General features: G+C 40.4%; 1 protein-coding gene across 4 annotated transcripts in view; it reads right to left on the bottom strand.

Moving 5' to 3' along the window:
• The window catches only part of Usp9x (ubiquitin specific peptidase 9 X-linked), a 137,754-nt gene that overhangs the window by 112,213 nt on the left and 10,621 nt on the right, over positions 1 to 14,920 (bottom strand). The window lies entirely within an intron of this gene.

Below are 14,920 nucleotides of genomic sequence, written 5' to 3'. Positions count from 1 at the left end.
CGGGACGGGCCACTGAGCGGCGGTGCCAGGTCCCAAGGGTTTCACCACCTGCTCCCTGCCGATAGGGGGAAGGTGTGGCTAGAACTCCATCGGAGTGGGGGCCTCCTTCCCACTTTTTGAGGGAGGCGCTTTAAGCAGCTCATTCACACGGTCCTGCAGCATCAGTACCTGAAAGCATTTCGTCAGCCTTAAAGGCACACTGGCTGGGAATGGGCACATTTTGGACACAGGAATCGTTAAAACAGCAAAGACAAAAGTTGTACACCGTACCAGGCAGCTAGCTACTCAGTAATGCTAAATGTAGCAAAATGAATTTATATTGCCATATCAGCACCATTCAGTGTGAGAACCCGGAAGGGACTTATGAACCCATCCGCTATATCAGGGACTATTTTCTGCATATTGAGATTCCGAAGTGCGGCTGCAGAGAAAAAATTTATCAGGGCTATCTCAAACGGGGGAATGGGGAATGTGAAACAAGTCTATGGTTTTCCTAAAATGCACAAATGAAGAGGAAATAAAGACAATTACTGATCTATCACATTTCATTTTGACTTAAAAATGCCTGTGGGCAGCAGCTCACATGTAAAATCATAAAATCCTATAAAATATATCGTGTACAGGACTGTTGAGTTTATGCTATAAATACATTCATTTCTAATAAAGGAACGTTTTAAATGGAATCCCAAAGAATTTAGGTGACAGAGCATGTTACTGGTTGAGTTTTAAACATTTCTCTATGCAACACAAGACTGTTTACAAAGTTCTCGCCACAAAAACTAATAGTGTGCCCCAAACACATTATTTATAGTCCTTATAACTAAACACGTGCAATATTTATTGTATAAAACTATTACATGATTTTAGTAAGACTGAAGCTAGAGATCTGTCTACCTCCCCCATCCTCTAAAAAATACTATCACATTATACCCTATAAATATTTATGATTACTGTGTCAAAATAGTAATCAACAGACTAAAAAGGCAAACAGCATGTTTTAAACGATCTCTAAATCAGTTAATAAGGAATTAAAATTCACAATATATAAAACTCCTTCAGCTCAACAGCAAAACAAACAAAATCCTTCAATATAAAAAAGCAAAAGGGGAGGCTGGGCGGTGGTGGCGCACGCCTTTAATCCCAGCACTCGGGAGGCAGAGGCAGGCGGATCTCTGAGTTCGAGGCCAGCCTGGTCTACAAGAGCTAGTTCCAGGACAGGCTCTAGAAACTACAGGGAAACCCTGTCTCGAAAAACCAAAAAAAAAAAAAAAAAAAAAAAAAAGCAAAAGGGGATGGTGAGATGTCTTCCTGAGTAAAAGTGCTTGCTGTCAAGCCTGACAATCTGAGCTTGATCCCTGGAACCCACATGGTGGAAGAAGTAAATTGTCTCCTACAAGCTGTCCTCTTTCGTGCATATCCACAACGTGAACACACATACACATTTTCAAAATGTAAAAATAAGCAAAGGAAACTGGGTGTAAGGCAGCAGGTGCCTGTAATCCCAGCACTCTAGAGTTAGACAGGAGAATCTTCAGTTTGAGTCCAGCCTGGGCTATGTAGTCAGATTCTATCTTGAAAAAAATAATATTAAAATTTAAAAATAAAAGTCGGCAAAGGATTTGAACATTCATTCATCAGATAGATGAATGGCCAATAAATACATGAAAAAACAAATACTTACCACCATTCATTAGAGAAACGCAAGCAGAGTCACAGGAGATAACACTTCATAGTCTATTACTATTACATAGTCTAAGACTATTAACAGAAAAAGCAAGACGATAACAAGGCCAGATGCAGAAAAATTGAAATTCTACCTTGCTGGTGGAAAAGTAAACTGGTGCAGCTGCTACTGAAAGTAATAGGCTGGTCCTCAGAAAGATAAACATTACCATCTGACCCAGCCAACTCTACTCCTAGGTAAAGCCTACAGCATTGAAAGCAGGGACTCAAACAAATGCCTGTCTACCAATGTTCATAGCAGCATTAGTCACAATAGCCAAAATGTGGAAACGGCCCAGACACTGAGCAGATGAATGGATAAAATGTGGTAGACATGCACGGTGGAATGTTACCCGGCCTGAAAAAGGAATGAGACTCTTGATAGAGACTAGAACATGTATGAACCTGGGAACCTTCTAAGGAAAATCAACCAGATACAGAAGCTCCCATATGATTTCACTTCCGTGTGGCATCTTTAAAGTAGGCAAATTTATACAGACAAAGGAGGGTAGAGGATGGAAGGTATGGTTTATGGGACACAGGATTTCTATGGAGGTGACAAAAAAAAATTAGGGCAGTGGGAAATGGGGATGCTTGTATAATAATACTGTTAATGTACTTAATGCCATGGAACAACAGACTTAGGTAATTACAGCGGTAAATGTTATGCATGTTTTACTATGCATTTTTTAAGGGTAAAATCTCAGTAATGCTCAACACAAGTGAGGCTCCAGAGTCAATCCTCAGCGCTCTCCCACCCCCATCCAAAGAGGAAACAATCCCAATCAAATACTGGTAATTTCCTACGGGAATCTCTATATTACACCCTTACCAGCAGGTCTAGTTTCAAGTCTTCTCCAGCAACTCTCCAAGGGTACATATACACTTGGCTCCGGGGCGGGGGGGGGGGGGGGTCGCGGGGGGGGGGGTGAAGGGGTGGCTACAGGACTGCCCACTTAGACATCTTCCATTCAGTTCATGAGACAGGAAATGAACAGTGCTGGGTTAAGAGAGTAAATTCAACAACAGAGTACAGCCGAGACGAAAGTTAGCTGCAGTCCGGACCTTTCTTCTCGCTTCCTTTGTTTTGGTTTCTCTTTGCTAACAGCTGTCCTTTCAGGGCTGAAGACTAATTTTTTTTTAACTTCCTGGTTCTTTGCTATCAGAACAGAACCTTATTATATTTCATTTCCTCATAAAATTTCCCATTGCATTCTGTCCCCTCTTCACTCTACCCCCCCAAAATTTTTCTAAATAGCATACATCTTAAAATATAGGATTTCTTGAGGACAAATTTCAAAGAAGTTCTGTATGGGGGATAAATGTGTCTCCCTATAAAAGAGTTAGAAAGCCAGTAGTGGTGGTGCATGCCTTTAACCCCAGAGCTTGAGAGACAGAGAGACAGGAGGATCTCTGTGAGTTTAAGACCAGTCTGTTCTGACACAGTGAGTTCCAGGACAACCAAGACTTCACAGAGAAACATTGCCCCAAGCCAAAAAACATTACAGAACAAAAACAAAAAAAAAGTTAGAAAATGGTCTGTCCATTTTTCTCTGTTGGTGTTTCTCTGAAACTAACCTATTTCCAGTTAAGGGCTTGGATACAAAGTCCAGCAAGGACACCAAGAGTAACCCTGGCTTTGGATCATCTCTTTGTCTCAGGGGCATACACACACATTTCCAAAGGAGAAGTGTCTGATACCTGCCTACTTGAGAGAGTTAAAGTAAATGCTTTAATCTTGGTATCTGCTTCAGCAGTCACCAATGACTACCGGAGCCATTACAAGGAGACCATCAAGGACAAGCTGGTTAATGAGTGTTATCAAATCAAAGAATATCTAAGATTAGCTAGTAAATAAGTCTTAAGAGTTTACAGTTCATATATGAAATTGGATAGTTGTCTCAAATTTCATAATCACCTTAATATATTTGATATTATTAAGTTGTGAAATTGAACAAAGATTTCTAAACTAGTCACAAGAAATAAAGCATTTTAATCAACCACGTGTTTTCCCTCCTGGATTTTCTGTTATTTTACAACTTGTAATTTGTGGTGATTCCTTTTCTCATTGTAAATATTATCTTTTGTGTCTAATTTTGTATTTTAATTTTTAAAGTTTTTCCAGAAAGCTTCCCAGATTGTGTGTCAGACTTCACAAAGCTCTATTAAAAAAGGCAAGAGAAGTTGGGTGATGGTGGCACATGTCTCTAATCTCAGCACTTGGGAGGCAGAGTTAAATCACTGAGTTAGAGATCAGCCTAGTCTACAGAGTGAGTTCCAGCACAGCTAGGGCTACACAGAGAAACCCTGTCTCAGAAAAGAAAAAGAGGTAAGAGAAAAATCACAACAAATGATAATAATAAAAGACCTAAGTATGAAGGTGTCTTCATGACTATGATTGTTAACTTGATGAGAGTTTAGAATCACTTAGGAGACAAACCTCTGGGTGTGTCTACAGGGGTATTTCTCAGAGAGGTTTAATGCAAAAAGGAAAACTCAACCTGAGTGTGGGTGGAACCATTTCCTGGGCTGGGCTCCTGGACTACATTTTTTTTTTAAAAAATGAGAAAGCAAACAGAGTGTGGTGCCACAGACATTTAATAGAGAAGCACTCAGGAAGCAGAGGCAGGTGGGTCTCTGAGTTCAAGGCCAGGCTGGTCTACAGAGCAAGTTCCAGGACAGGGTGGTTTACACAGAGAAACCCTGTCTCCAGAGAGAGAGAGAGAGAGAGAGAGAGAGAGAGAGAGGGAGCGGGGGAGAGAGAGGGGGGGGAGGGAGGGAGGGAGGGGGGGAAGAGGGAGGGAGGGAGGGAGGGAGGGAGGGAGGGAGGGAGGGAGGGAGGGAGCTGAGCCCCAGCATTCGCCTCTCTGCTTCCTGATTGTGGATGTCATGTGAACAGCTGTCTAAAGCTCCTACTGCCTTGATTCCCCCATCGTGATAGATGTGCAATGCAATAGTGGGTCAAAATAAATCCTTCCTTTCTTAGGTTGCTTTTCTTAACTATTCTGTCACAGAAAAAAGAAACAGAACTAGCTGGGCATGGTGGCGCTTGCCTTTAATCCCAGCACTCAGAATACAGAGGCAGGCAGATCTCTGTGAGTGCAAGGCCAGCCTGGTCTACAGAGCCAGTTCCAGGACAGCCAGGGCTACTCAGAGAAATCCTGAAAAACAAAAACAAAAAGGAAATGTAACTAACTCAGTGTCCATGGTAAAGAATGTTTGTGCATGTTTTTCTGATAGCGTCTACTGGATAATAAACACAAAGTTATTCCTAGCAACCTTAAACAAAAAGCCAAGAGAAACAGAACACAAACACATATAACAAGATGCAATACTTTTCACCTTCATTTTCTTTAGTGTTTTTTTTTTCTATTTGTTTGTTTGGAGACAGGGTCTCTCTCCATAGCCCTGGATGTCCTGGAATTTGTTATGTATACCAGGCTATTCTCAAACTTACAAAGTTCTTTTGTCTCCCTAGTACTAGGATTAAAGGCATGGGCCATTACACCCAGTTCAACATGCTATTTCAAAGGAACTTTAAAAGCTGGTCAGGTGAAAGATCAGTGCCTTAAACCTGTGAAAGGAGCCGCATGACTTTGCAGGATGTCCAAAGAAGGGTCAAATGAAGGAACAAAACCAGAGGAATCACAAGGCAGCAGGCCAGCCCTCCAAAGGGAAGACGCCACAGAAAAGCACAGGGCACAGGCACCTATTTTATTAAGAAGTAATTTTTCAAAATGTTAACACTGTATAGCAGGTCCCTTGGTTAATTAATACCCTACCATTGTTAATAAGAAGATATTTCTTTCTTTATAAATGAACATTTCCAGTTGTGATCTATACTTGAGATTTATCTACATTTGGCTAGCATGCAGTTATCACCAAAGACTAGATAGCTTGTAGGCATTCAAGATTCGAAAACTGAGACCTGCAAAGGTTGGCTGAATCCTAGAGCTGACTCACCCCACTCCCAACAGGAAGCATCAGTTAATATTTCTCCAGTGAGTCTGTTAGTCTTCACTAAAAGTACAAGGACACTCCTTTTACTTTAGACTATGGGGATCGGATCTTTGGATGCTTGCTTAAAATTTGAAGGATTCTATTTTATAAACTTTGTGTAAAGCACTACCATGTAAAATAATCGCATCTTTTAGTGTTTTTCTTGTGAGCATAATGTAATTCTGTGTGGTTCTAAGAAGTCCAAATCTCTTTAGTCTGAGAGGGAGTATCCCATTATGGCGCAGATTATACCTCACTCCTGACCTAGCATGTTCTAGTATCTCCTAGCTCCTCACAGCTATAGCTCACATATAGATCTGGAATAGTCTGAATTTTCCGGGTTTTCTCTATTGAAAATATAAGTTTCTTGGGTTTATTGTACACAGAAAAAGATTACTCAGTCATTTTCACAATAAAAATATGATATTCTACGTGGCCACTGTCTTGATCTTTATGCTTGCCTTGTCATTGGGGAAAAGAGAAAAAGACTAGGGCTGGAGAACTGGCTCATCAGCTTAAAGCACTGGCTGCTCTTGCAGAGGACCCAGGTTGACTTCCCAGCAACCAACCACATGGCGACTCACCCCTACCTATAGCCAGTTCCAGGGGATCCAATACTCTCTTCCAACATGGGCACCATACATATACATGGTGTACATACATACATACAAACAAGCAAAACATACACATAAATACACACACACACACACACACACACCATTTTTTCTTTTTGTTTTTGTTTTTTTTTTTGTTTTTTTTTTTTTTTCGAGACAGGGTTCCTCTGTGTAGCTTTGGAGCCTGTCCTGGAACTCACTCTGTAGAACAGGCTGGCCTCAAACTCACGGAAATCCACCTGCCTCTCTGCTTTCTGAGTGCTGGGATTAAAGGCATGTGCCACCACCACCTGGCATAAACCCTCTTTTTTTTTTAAAAAAAAAAAAAAAGAAGGAACCATTTTTTTAAATTTACAGCATAAACAAAATTATAAGGGAATTTTTTACAATCTAGTTTCTTAATAAAATTGGTCTGAAAATTTTAGAAAACTGTTTTAAGATACTTTTTTAGCTATCTTAAATCATTAAGATCCAAAGTCATTCTTAAGTGACCGAAACAGCTTTTTTAAAGTCTTTGGAAATAACAGCAATGACCCAAATAAATGCTGTGTTTTCCACAGAACTTTCTAGAATTAAGACTAGTGCTGCCAAGAATCCAATTAAAAGAGATATTTCCCAGATAATTCCATGGCAGGCTACTAAAATGTGAATTGTACTTAGTTCAGAATTTATCTTTTTATTTCATAATTTCTAAGACAGAATTCATTAACTAAGTTCATATGTTGAGAATATGTTTATATAGTGATATTTTATTAAAAGCATCCTACAGTTCAGAAATTTTTTCTAATTTAAAGAGGTCCTATTTTTTCCTTTTAATTAATACTAGTAGGATATTGGTATATGTTTATTTTTGTATTCTAAGCATTGCATTTTTTAAATTTTTGTTATTATAAATGTTTGCCTGAATGTATGTCTGTGTACTACATGCATGCCTGGTGCCCAGGGAGGTCAGAAGAGGGTGTTGGATCCCTGGGACTAGAGGTACAGATGGTGGTTGTGAGCCACCATGTAGGTGCTGGGAATTGAACCCAGGTCCTTTGGAAGAGCAAACAGTGCTCTTAACCACTAAGTCTGTTCTCTGCTCCAGTAGAGGATTCTGATTTGTGAGTCTACCCCTAAATAAATAACCGTCTATTTTTCTCAATTCTGAGCTTATGTGGGATTTCTTTTAAGCGTTCTTCTTCACATCTCTCTAGCCCTGTTTTGCTTTTTCAAGACAGAGGTCTCACTGTGTAGACCAGGCTGGCCTCAAACTCAAGAGATCCACCTGCCTCTGCTTCCCAAGTGCTGGGATTAAAGGTGTGCGCTGCCACCACCTCGGTGCATCGTATGTTTTATTTTAAAAACAGCTATTCTTTCTTGGCTCCTAAGTATCTTTTCTCCTTTATTCTTTTAGATAAAGACTTCTTCTTAGGAAAACATAAGTGGCCACTTGTCAGCTGCCTAGCACAAATTGTTTCCTTTCCATTCTTAGGGTCGTCTTACAACCTCTTGTTTCTTTTGGGGGTTGAGAGGGGTAGGACGTGCCAGCTTACCCTTAGCTTTGCCAGACCATGTGGTTGTTTACAAGAGGGGCTGCTATCAGAGGCTGGCGTTCACTCTCAGTTTGCTTAAGCACCCAGCCAGCCTTTTTCCTTGCTCAAGTCCTTCAACAAACATGGAACCGCTTATTGAAAGAGTGACGTCTGACAGCTTTTAAATGTATGCTGCAGATGGCAACGAAGCAAGTGGGATGGCCAACAGAAGCAGCTTGGCCCAAGCAGTGGTCTGGAAAAGGACTTTCCATTTACTTTATAACAGCTGGGCACCAGAGGCTCAAAGCAAACAAAACTCTATGTGGTGCACACAAACAACATTTCATGGAATATGATGACACTACAAAATGTCTGGCTAATAGACGAGAAATCTGCCTTGTATTCTACCACCAGAAACAATGACTGATGTCATTTGAACATATTTCCTTTCAGGTTTATTTGAATGGGCAGTTTTTCTAAAAATTAACTCTTGAAATAATATAATGAAATTAAAAACATTGGAAGTTTTTTATTTTGTTTTTGAGATAACATCACAGGTAAACCCAGGTTGACCTCAAATTTGCTATGAGGCTGACCTTGGACTATTAATCCTCCTGCTTTACCTCTTGAATTCTGAGATTACAGGCCTGCCTTGGCACATCTAGGTTAAGTTTGGAAAATTGAGAAACAAAAATATTTTTCACAATACTGAAACACAACTGCTATGATTTGGTATATATGCATTTTTTTACTAATCTTTGAATTGTCTTTGAGAAATAGTAGGCATATATGAGTATCTGTTTTTCAAATGAACATTGATTCAGTTTAAGGAGTGCTGAACAAATGTCAGCAAGCTCTTTATTTTTTTCTATTTACTTTTTTTTTCCATTTGTTTTTCCAAGACAGGGTCTCTCAGTGTAGCCCTGGCTGTCCTGGAACTTGCTCTGTAAACTAGGCTGGCCTCGAACTCACAGAAATCCACCTGCCTTTGTCTTGGTCTCCTGAGTGTTGGGATTAAAAGTGTATGCCACCACAACCTGGTTTTTTCTACATACTTAATTTTTTAAAAATATTTTGCACATTATTTCACATCAGGGTATTTAGAACTGACTGTTTTTGATCAATAGTACCCTGCTGGGTGAATGCTGTACATTCTGGGTAACCAGTCCTTAACTGATAAATATTTGGCATGCTATTTAATCTTTTTGCTATGATAAGAAAATGCTGACTTCCAGTTTCTGACCCGGCACATAAGGCCCTTACAAGTCATCATTCCTGACCTTCCAATAACAGAAAAGCAAAACACCTTAAAGTCAACAACTCCTTTCAGATCAATCAGAAAATTGAGGTCACAAGGTTAACTGCTGCCTCCCCCAGAGACACATGCAAATTTTGAAAAATTACACCTTACCAAAGCAGAAGCTTTGGAATAGAAGCCTGCCAGCTAGAGCCAGAACCATGGTAGGGAAGGTTAAACTGTAATTGATGAATGGCTGAAAGTCTGCGTAGACAACTTTCAGATAAAAAAAAAAAACACTAGCTGATGAGGGGTTCTTTACAGTACTGTCAGTTTTTCCTATAGGTTCTGAGGGTGTGCCTTTGAGGATGTTTCAAGAGGGGTGCCACCTGCTTCTCAGCCAAATAGAAGAAACAATTCTGAGATATTCTTAGAGGATTTTGTTATCCTTAACGAAAGCATGCCTGCAAGGAAAAGTATTTTACCAAAGTCTAATCACCTTAGATGGTATCATCCTAACCCAACTGGAGAGCCCTCTAACCTTTGACACTGGAGAAAGGAATGTCAGACTTCAGCCCTCTCTAGCCAGTCTACATAGATGGGGAGGGGAAGAAGCAAATGCCAAATTCCCAATTGAACCATCCAGCTACATAAGCTCACTAAAAGCCTAACACCTAATGTACAAGACTGTATTCTTCCTCTCTCCCTAACACTGCACCCACATTAGTGAAGACTCACTCACCCCAGCAAATTTAACATCATGCCTACCTGTCAACAAGAACATTAAAACAACACTGAAAAAAAAAAAACTGAGCACGGTTTGAAGAGATAAGTATCAGAAGCACATTCAGATATTGAAGAGATACTGGTCATATCAGCAGGAATTTAAGACCATTACAATATACTAAGGGATCTAATGAAAAACTGGATCACATTCAAAACAGACAGAAACTTTAAGAACCAATAGAAAATGCTAGAAATCAAAATAGGGGTTACATATGTAGGATGGTCACAGACTGTAGATTTAGCATGAACAGAGCTCTAGGTTCTATACCCAGTACATACATACACACATACATTCTCTCTCTCTCTCTCTCTCTCTCTCTCTCTCTCTCTCTCTCTCTCTCTCTCTCAACAGCTGTAGCAGAAATCAAGAAGAGTACCTTTGATACGTTGAGAGGCTCAACTGTAGTATCCTGGGTGTGCAGTCAAGGAAAATGTCAGAGAATATGAAGGTATGCCAATGGAAACTTCTAAGTTGTTAGCCAGGCAGTGGCAGTGCATGCCTTTAATCCCAGCATTTAAGAAGCAGGCAGATCTCTGTGAGTTTGAGGCCAGCCTGGTCTACAAAGTGAGCTCCAGGACAGCCAAAAGAAACTTCTAAGATGTTAATATAAAAAAGAAAGAAAAGAAATTGAAGGGTTGGAGAGATGACTCAGTGGTTAAAAGCACTAGCTGCCAAAAAAAAAAAAACCCACAAAAACAACAAAACAAAAAACAAAAGCCGGCGGTGGTGGCGCATGCCTTTAATCCTAGCATTTGGGAGGCAGACGCAGACGGATCTCTGTGAGTTCGAGGCCAGCCTGGTCTACAAAAGCTAGTTCCAGGACAGGCTCCAAAGCTACAGAGAAACCCTGTCTCAAAAAACCAAAAAAAAAGCACTAGCTGCTCTTCCAGAGGACCCAGGTTCAATTCCCAGCACTCACATGGTGGCTCACAACTGTCTGCAACTCCAGTTCCAGAGGATCTGACACCTCACACAGACATGCATGCAGCAAAACACCAGTGCACATAAAATAAAAATAAGTATTTTTCAAAAAAAGAAACTGGAGAAAGAACAAAAGATTTAATATAATGGCTGAGAATTGAACAGTATTTACAAATATTTGTTTTTATTTTATGCGTGTATGTCTTTGCCTTCATGTACATATGAATGTATACACACTACATGCGTGCTTGGTGCCAACAGAGGTCAGAAGAAGGAATCAGATCCCCTGGAACAGGAGTTATGGAAACCAGAGTTGTGAAAACAAGACTTGTAGGGAAAAACAGGAGTTGTGAGCTGCCATGTGGTTACTGGGTTCATATCTGGGTCCTCTGCGAGAGCAGCCATCTCTCTAGCCTTCAGTTCCCCAGTATTAATGACAGACGCTGAACCACAGATTCAAGAAGAGTAGAAAACACTAAGCAGGATAAATGCCAAAAAAAATAAGTATCTGGGTATCACATTCAATCATTTAAGATCAAATGTCATATTCATTGTAGAAAGTTTTTAAATAAACCACAGAAGGAAAGCATCTTAGCTGCAGAGGGAAAGTGACATTAGGCTTCTCTTTGGAACCCTTGCAAATCAGAGTGTAATGAAATATTTGAAAGTGTTGGGGTAGGCACACAAACCAGAATTCTGTGACCAGCCAAATTATTCTTTAAATGTGGAGAAATAAAGGTTTTTCTCAAACAAAGTTTTATGGTTGGCAGAATTATATAGAAAGAATGACAGACCAAAGAACAAATACTACCAAAGTTCAATTTGGTGAACCTATGAGTTTTACTGGGGTTACCTGCAGGAGTATGGGTGAGGGGTTACTTACGGGAACCAAAATGACTACAAAATAGGTACATTACCAAGGCCCACCCCAACATGGATAACAGCTCACAAAGATGGGAACCTGGAGCACACTGCATAGCTTGCAGCCCAATGAATTGGAGAGTGAGCTTTACAAGTGTCTCACTTGGTCTAAACCTCTTCCAGGCAGCTAGGCAGCTTTCTGTTTCTTCTAGGAAGGTGGTCTCCTAATCTTCTTTGCATGTTTTACTCCTCTGAGACTTCTTTGCAGCTCAGCTTCCTAGTCTTAGAAGAACTCTCTGCTTTTATCGTTTACTCTGGGGGGGGGGGGGGCCTGGTGAATCTGGTCAGTTTCAGGGACTTCCTGAAGTTGTTTTGAGTTGTTTTTCTTCCTCGTTAAAGAGGTTTAAATGATGAATGTTTCGATCTTGGGGAATTGTTATATAACACCTGGCTTGGGGGATTTTTTTTCAATACATAGGTTTGTAAAAATTGTATTAATTAATTAAATTTATTTATTTATTTAACATCCTGACTGCAGTTTCCCCTCCTTCCTCTCCTCCTACTTCTCCCTCTGCCCCCATATGTGGTATTTTATTTATTCTTTGAGAAGTTCATATAATATACATTGATCATAATCACTCCTGCTTCCCCTTCAACTACTCCCAGATACAAAACTCTATCTTGACACCCCTCCCAACTTTCTGACCTCTTTTTTTCTTTTTTAAAAAAATAACCCGTCAAGCTCAATTTGTGCTGATTATATAACCCTGGGTGTGGGGCCATTCACTGGAGCATGGCTGACCTACCAGGAATCACACCCTTTCTAAAAACCTGTCTCTTTCTCCCCAAGAAGCCATCTACCATCAATAGCTCCTCAGTTGAGGTGGAACTCATGAGCCTCTCCCTAAGGGATTATTGTTTTTTAAGTATAATTGACATGCTAAGAAAAGAGAGAAAATGGAATAATATAAAATGCTCAATTAACCAGAAAGGGTAGAAAAGAATTGAAGACAGCAAGAAACAAGGTCAAAGAACAGAAAGGAATAACAAACATGGAAAACAGAAATATAGCTATATTGATATACCTGAAGTTACTTGACACATTGGTGGTCCAAAAACACCAGTCAACAGATAGAGGAACTGGGCATGTAGCTCAGTGATAGAACACAGGCTTACAAATTGTGGTGCCCTGCGTTGCATCTCCAGCACAACAAAAAAAAAAGAGAGCAAACAAACTAGGTGATGGCGTGGAAGCTGGGATAGGAACAGGGAAAAAGTGGAAGAGAGCGGGGAGCTAGCCAGATGGAATTAAAAGAAATACCCAACTATTTGCTGTCTAAGAAACCCATTTTAAATATTAAGACATTGAAAGATTAGAAGGATGGCCTTGCCTTTAATCCCAGCACTGGGGAGGCAGAGACAGGCAGATCTCTGTGAATTCAAGGCCAGCCTGGTCTACAGAGTGAGTTCCAGGCCAGACAGAGATACAAAGTAAAACCCTGTCTCAAAGACAAAACAAACAAACGACAACAACAAAAGTAAAAGGACAGCATTTGTGTCTTCCTGACACTAAGCAAAAGAAACCTGAAGCGGGGGCTGGAGAGATGGCTCAGTGGTTAAGAGCACTGACTGCTCTTCCAGAGGTACTGAGTTCAATTCCCAGCAACCACATGGTGGCTCACAACCATCTATAATGAGACCTGGCGCCCCCTTCAGGCTTGCGGGCACACATGGAAGGAATGCTGTACACATAATAAATAAATATTTAAAAAAAAAAAGAAACCTGAAGCATTTATTTCATACAAAAATGTTTCAGTGACTATTGATGGCCCTAGTTCTCCTGTTCTTCTTTAGCAGATTTTCTGTTGTAGCTATAGCTCAGTTAGTTGGGTGAGTGTTTACCTAGCACACACAAAGCCCCAGGCTTCATCCCGAGCATTCCCATAAAACTGAGCAAGACAGAAGCCTGCATCTAACCCCAGCATCAAGGAAGCAGAAGGACCAGAATTTCCAGGGTGGGCTACATGAAACTCTGTCTAAAATAAAACAAACAAAAATGATCACCCTTTTTCTGATGTATAAGATATATGCAGTAAGGTGTAGAGGTCCATAACTACTTATTTTTTGCATGCATACATCAGTTTTCACATTTTAACACCAATGCTTATGAAATAATTCAGTGTTTATCATGTGCTAACCGCTGCTCTTAGCATCCCTATTAGTTCTTGGACTCAACCTTAAGTAGGTACTGTTGTGATTACATTTTAGAAAAGATAGGTTAAGCATTTAGTCAGATTTCAGTGATTGTTCATGACTATGTTTTTAGTCTTTCTGTAGGGGAGGAGGAGGGGGTTATACATGTATGTGATGGGTGTGTGTGTGTGTGTGTGTGTGTGTGTGTGTACACACATATACTTTCATATGGAAGTCAGATGATAACCTCGATTATGGCTCCTCAGGAGCTGTCCATCTTTTTTTCATGGAGTTTTTAAATTTTGATTTTTATTTATGTGTGTGTGTGTGTGTGTGTGTGTGTGTATTCCACTTGTGTGAGGTTGCTGTTGGAGGCCAGAGGGTGTGTCAGATCCCCTGGAGTTGGAGTTACGGGTGGTTATGAGCTGCCTGGCATGAGTGTTGGGAATTGAACTTGAGTCTTCTGGAAGAGCAACTGTTCTTAATTACTAAGTCATCTCTCCAGGTCCCCGCTTTTTTTGAGACAGAGTCTCTCACTGCCCTGGACCTTGACAAGTAGGCTACAGAGGCTGGCCAGTGAGCCCCAGGATCCATCGATCTATTGCCAGAATTACAAATATACACTACTGCATCAGGGTTTTTCCATGTGGGTTCTGAGAATCGAATTAAAGTCTTTATCTCCTGAGCTGTCTTCCCAACCTCTGCTTTGCACCTTTCTATATTGTAACTACATAAAAATATAAAGGATTAGCATGGTACCCGATGTACAGTAGTAAGTGTTCCATATCATTTGCTTTTTACTGCTATTATTCCCGTATTTCATTGAACCAGGGGTCCCATCCATTATAAGATATATCATTAAGCCAGGCAGTGGAGGTGCACACCTTTAATCCCAGCACTTGGGAGGCAGAGACAGGCGAACCTCTGTGAGTTTGAGGCCATCCTGGTCAACAAGAGCAAGTTTCAGGACAGGCTCCAAAGCTACAGAGTAAACCCTGTCTCAAAAAACAAAACAAAACAAAAATCATTAGATCAAATGCTGTTGTGATCCAGCTACCCTCACTCCCCATGA

The sequence above is a fragment of the Arvicola amphibius genome, chromosome X (assembly GCF_903992535.2).
Source record: "Arvicola amphibius chromosome X, mArvAmp1.2, whole genome shotgun sequence".
NCBI lineage: Eukaryota > Metazoa > Chordata > Mammalia > Rodentia > Cricetidae > Arvicola > Arvicola amphibius.
Note: the sequence above shows the minus strand (reverse complement) of the source record. Positions and strands in the feature narration are given on the sequence as shown.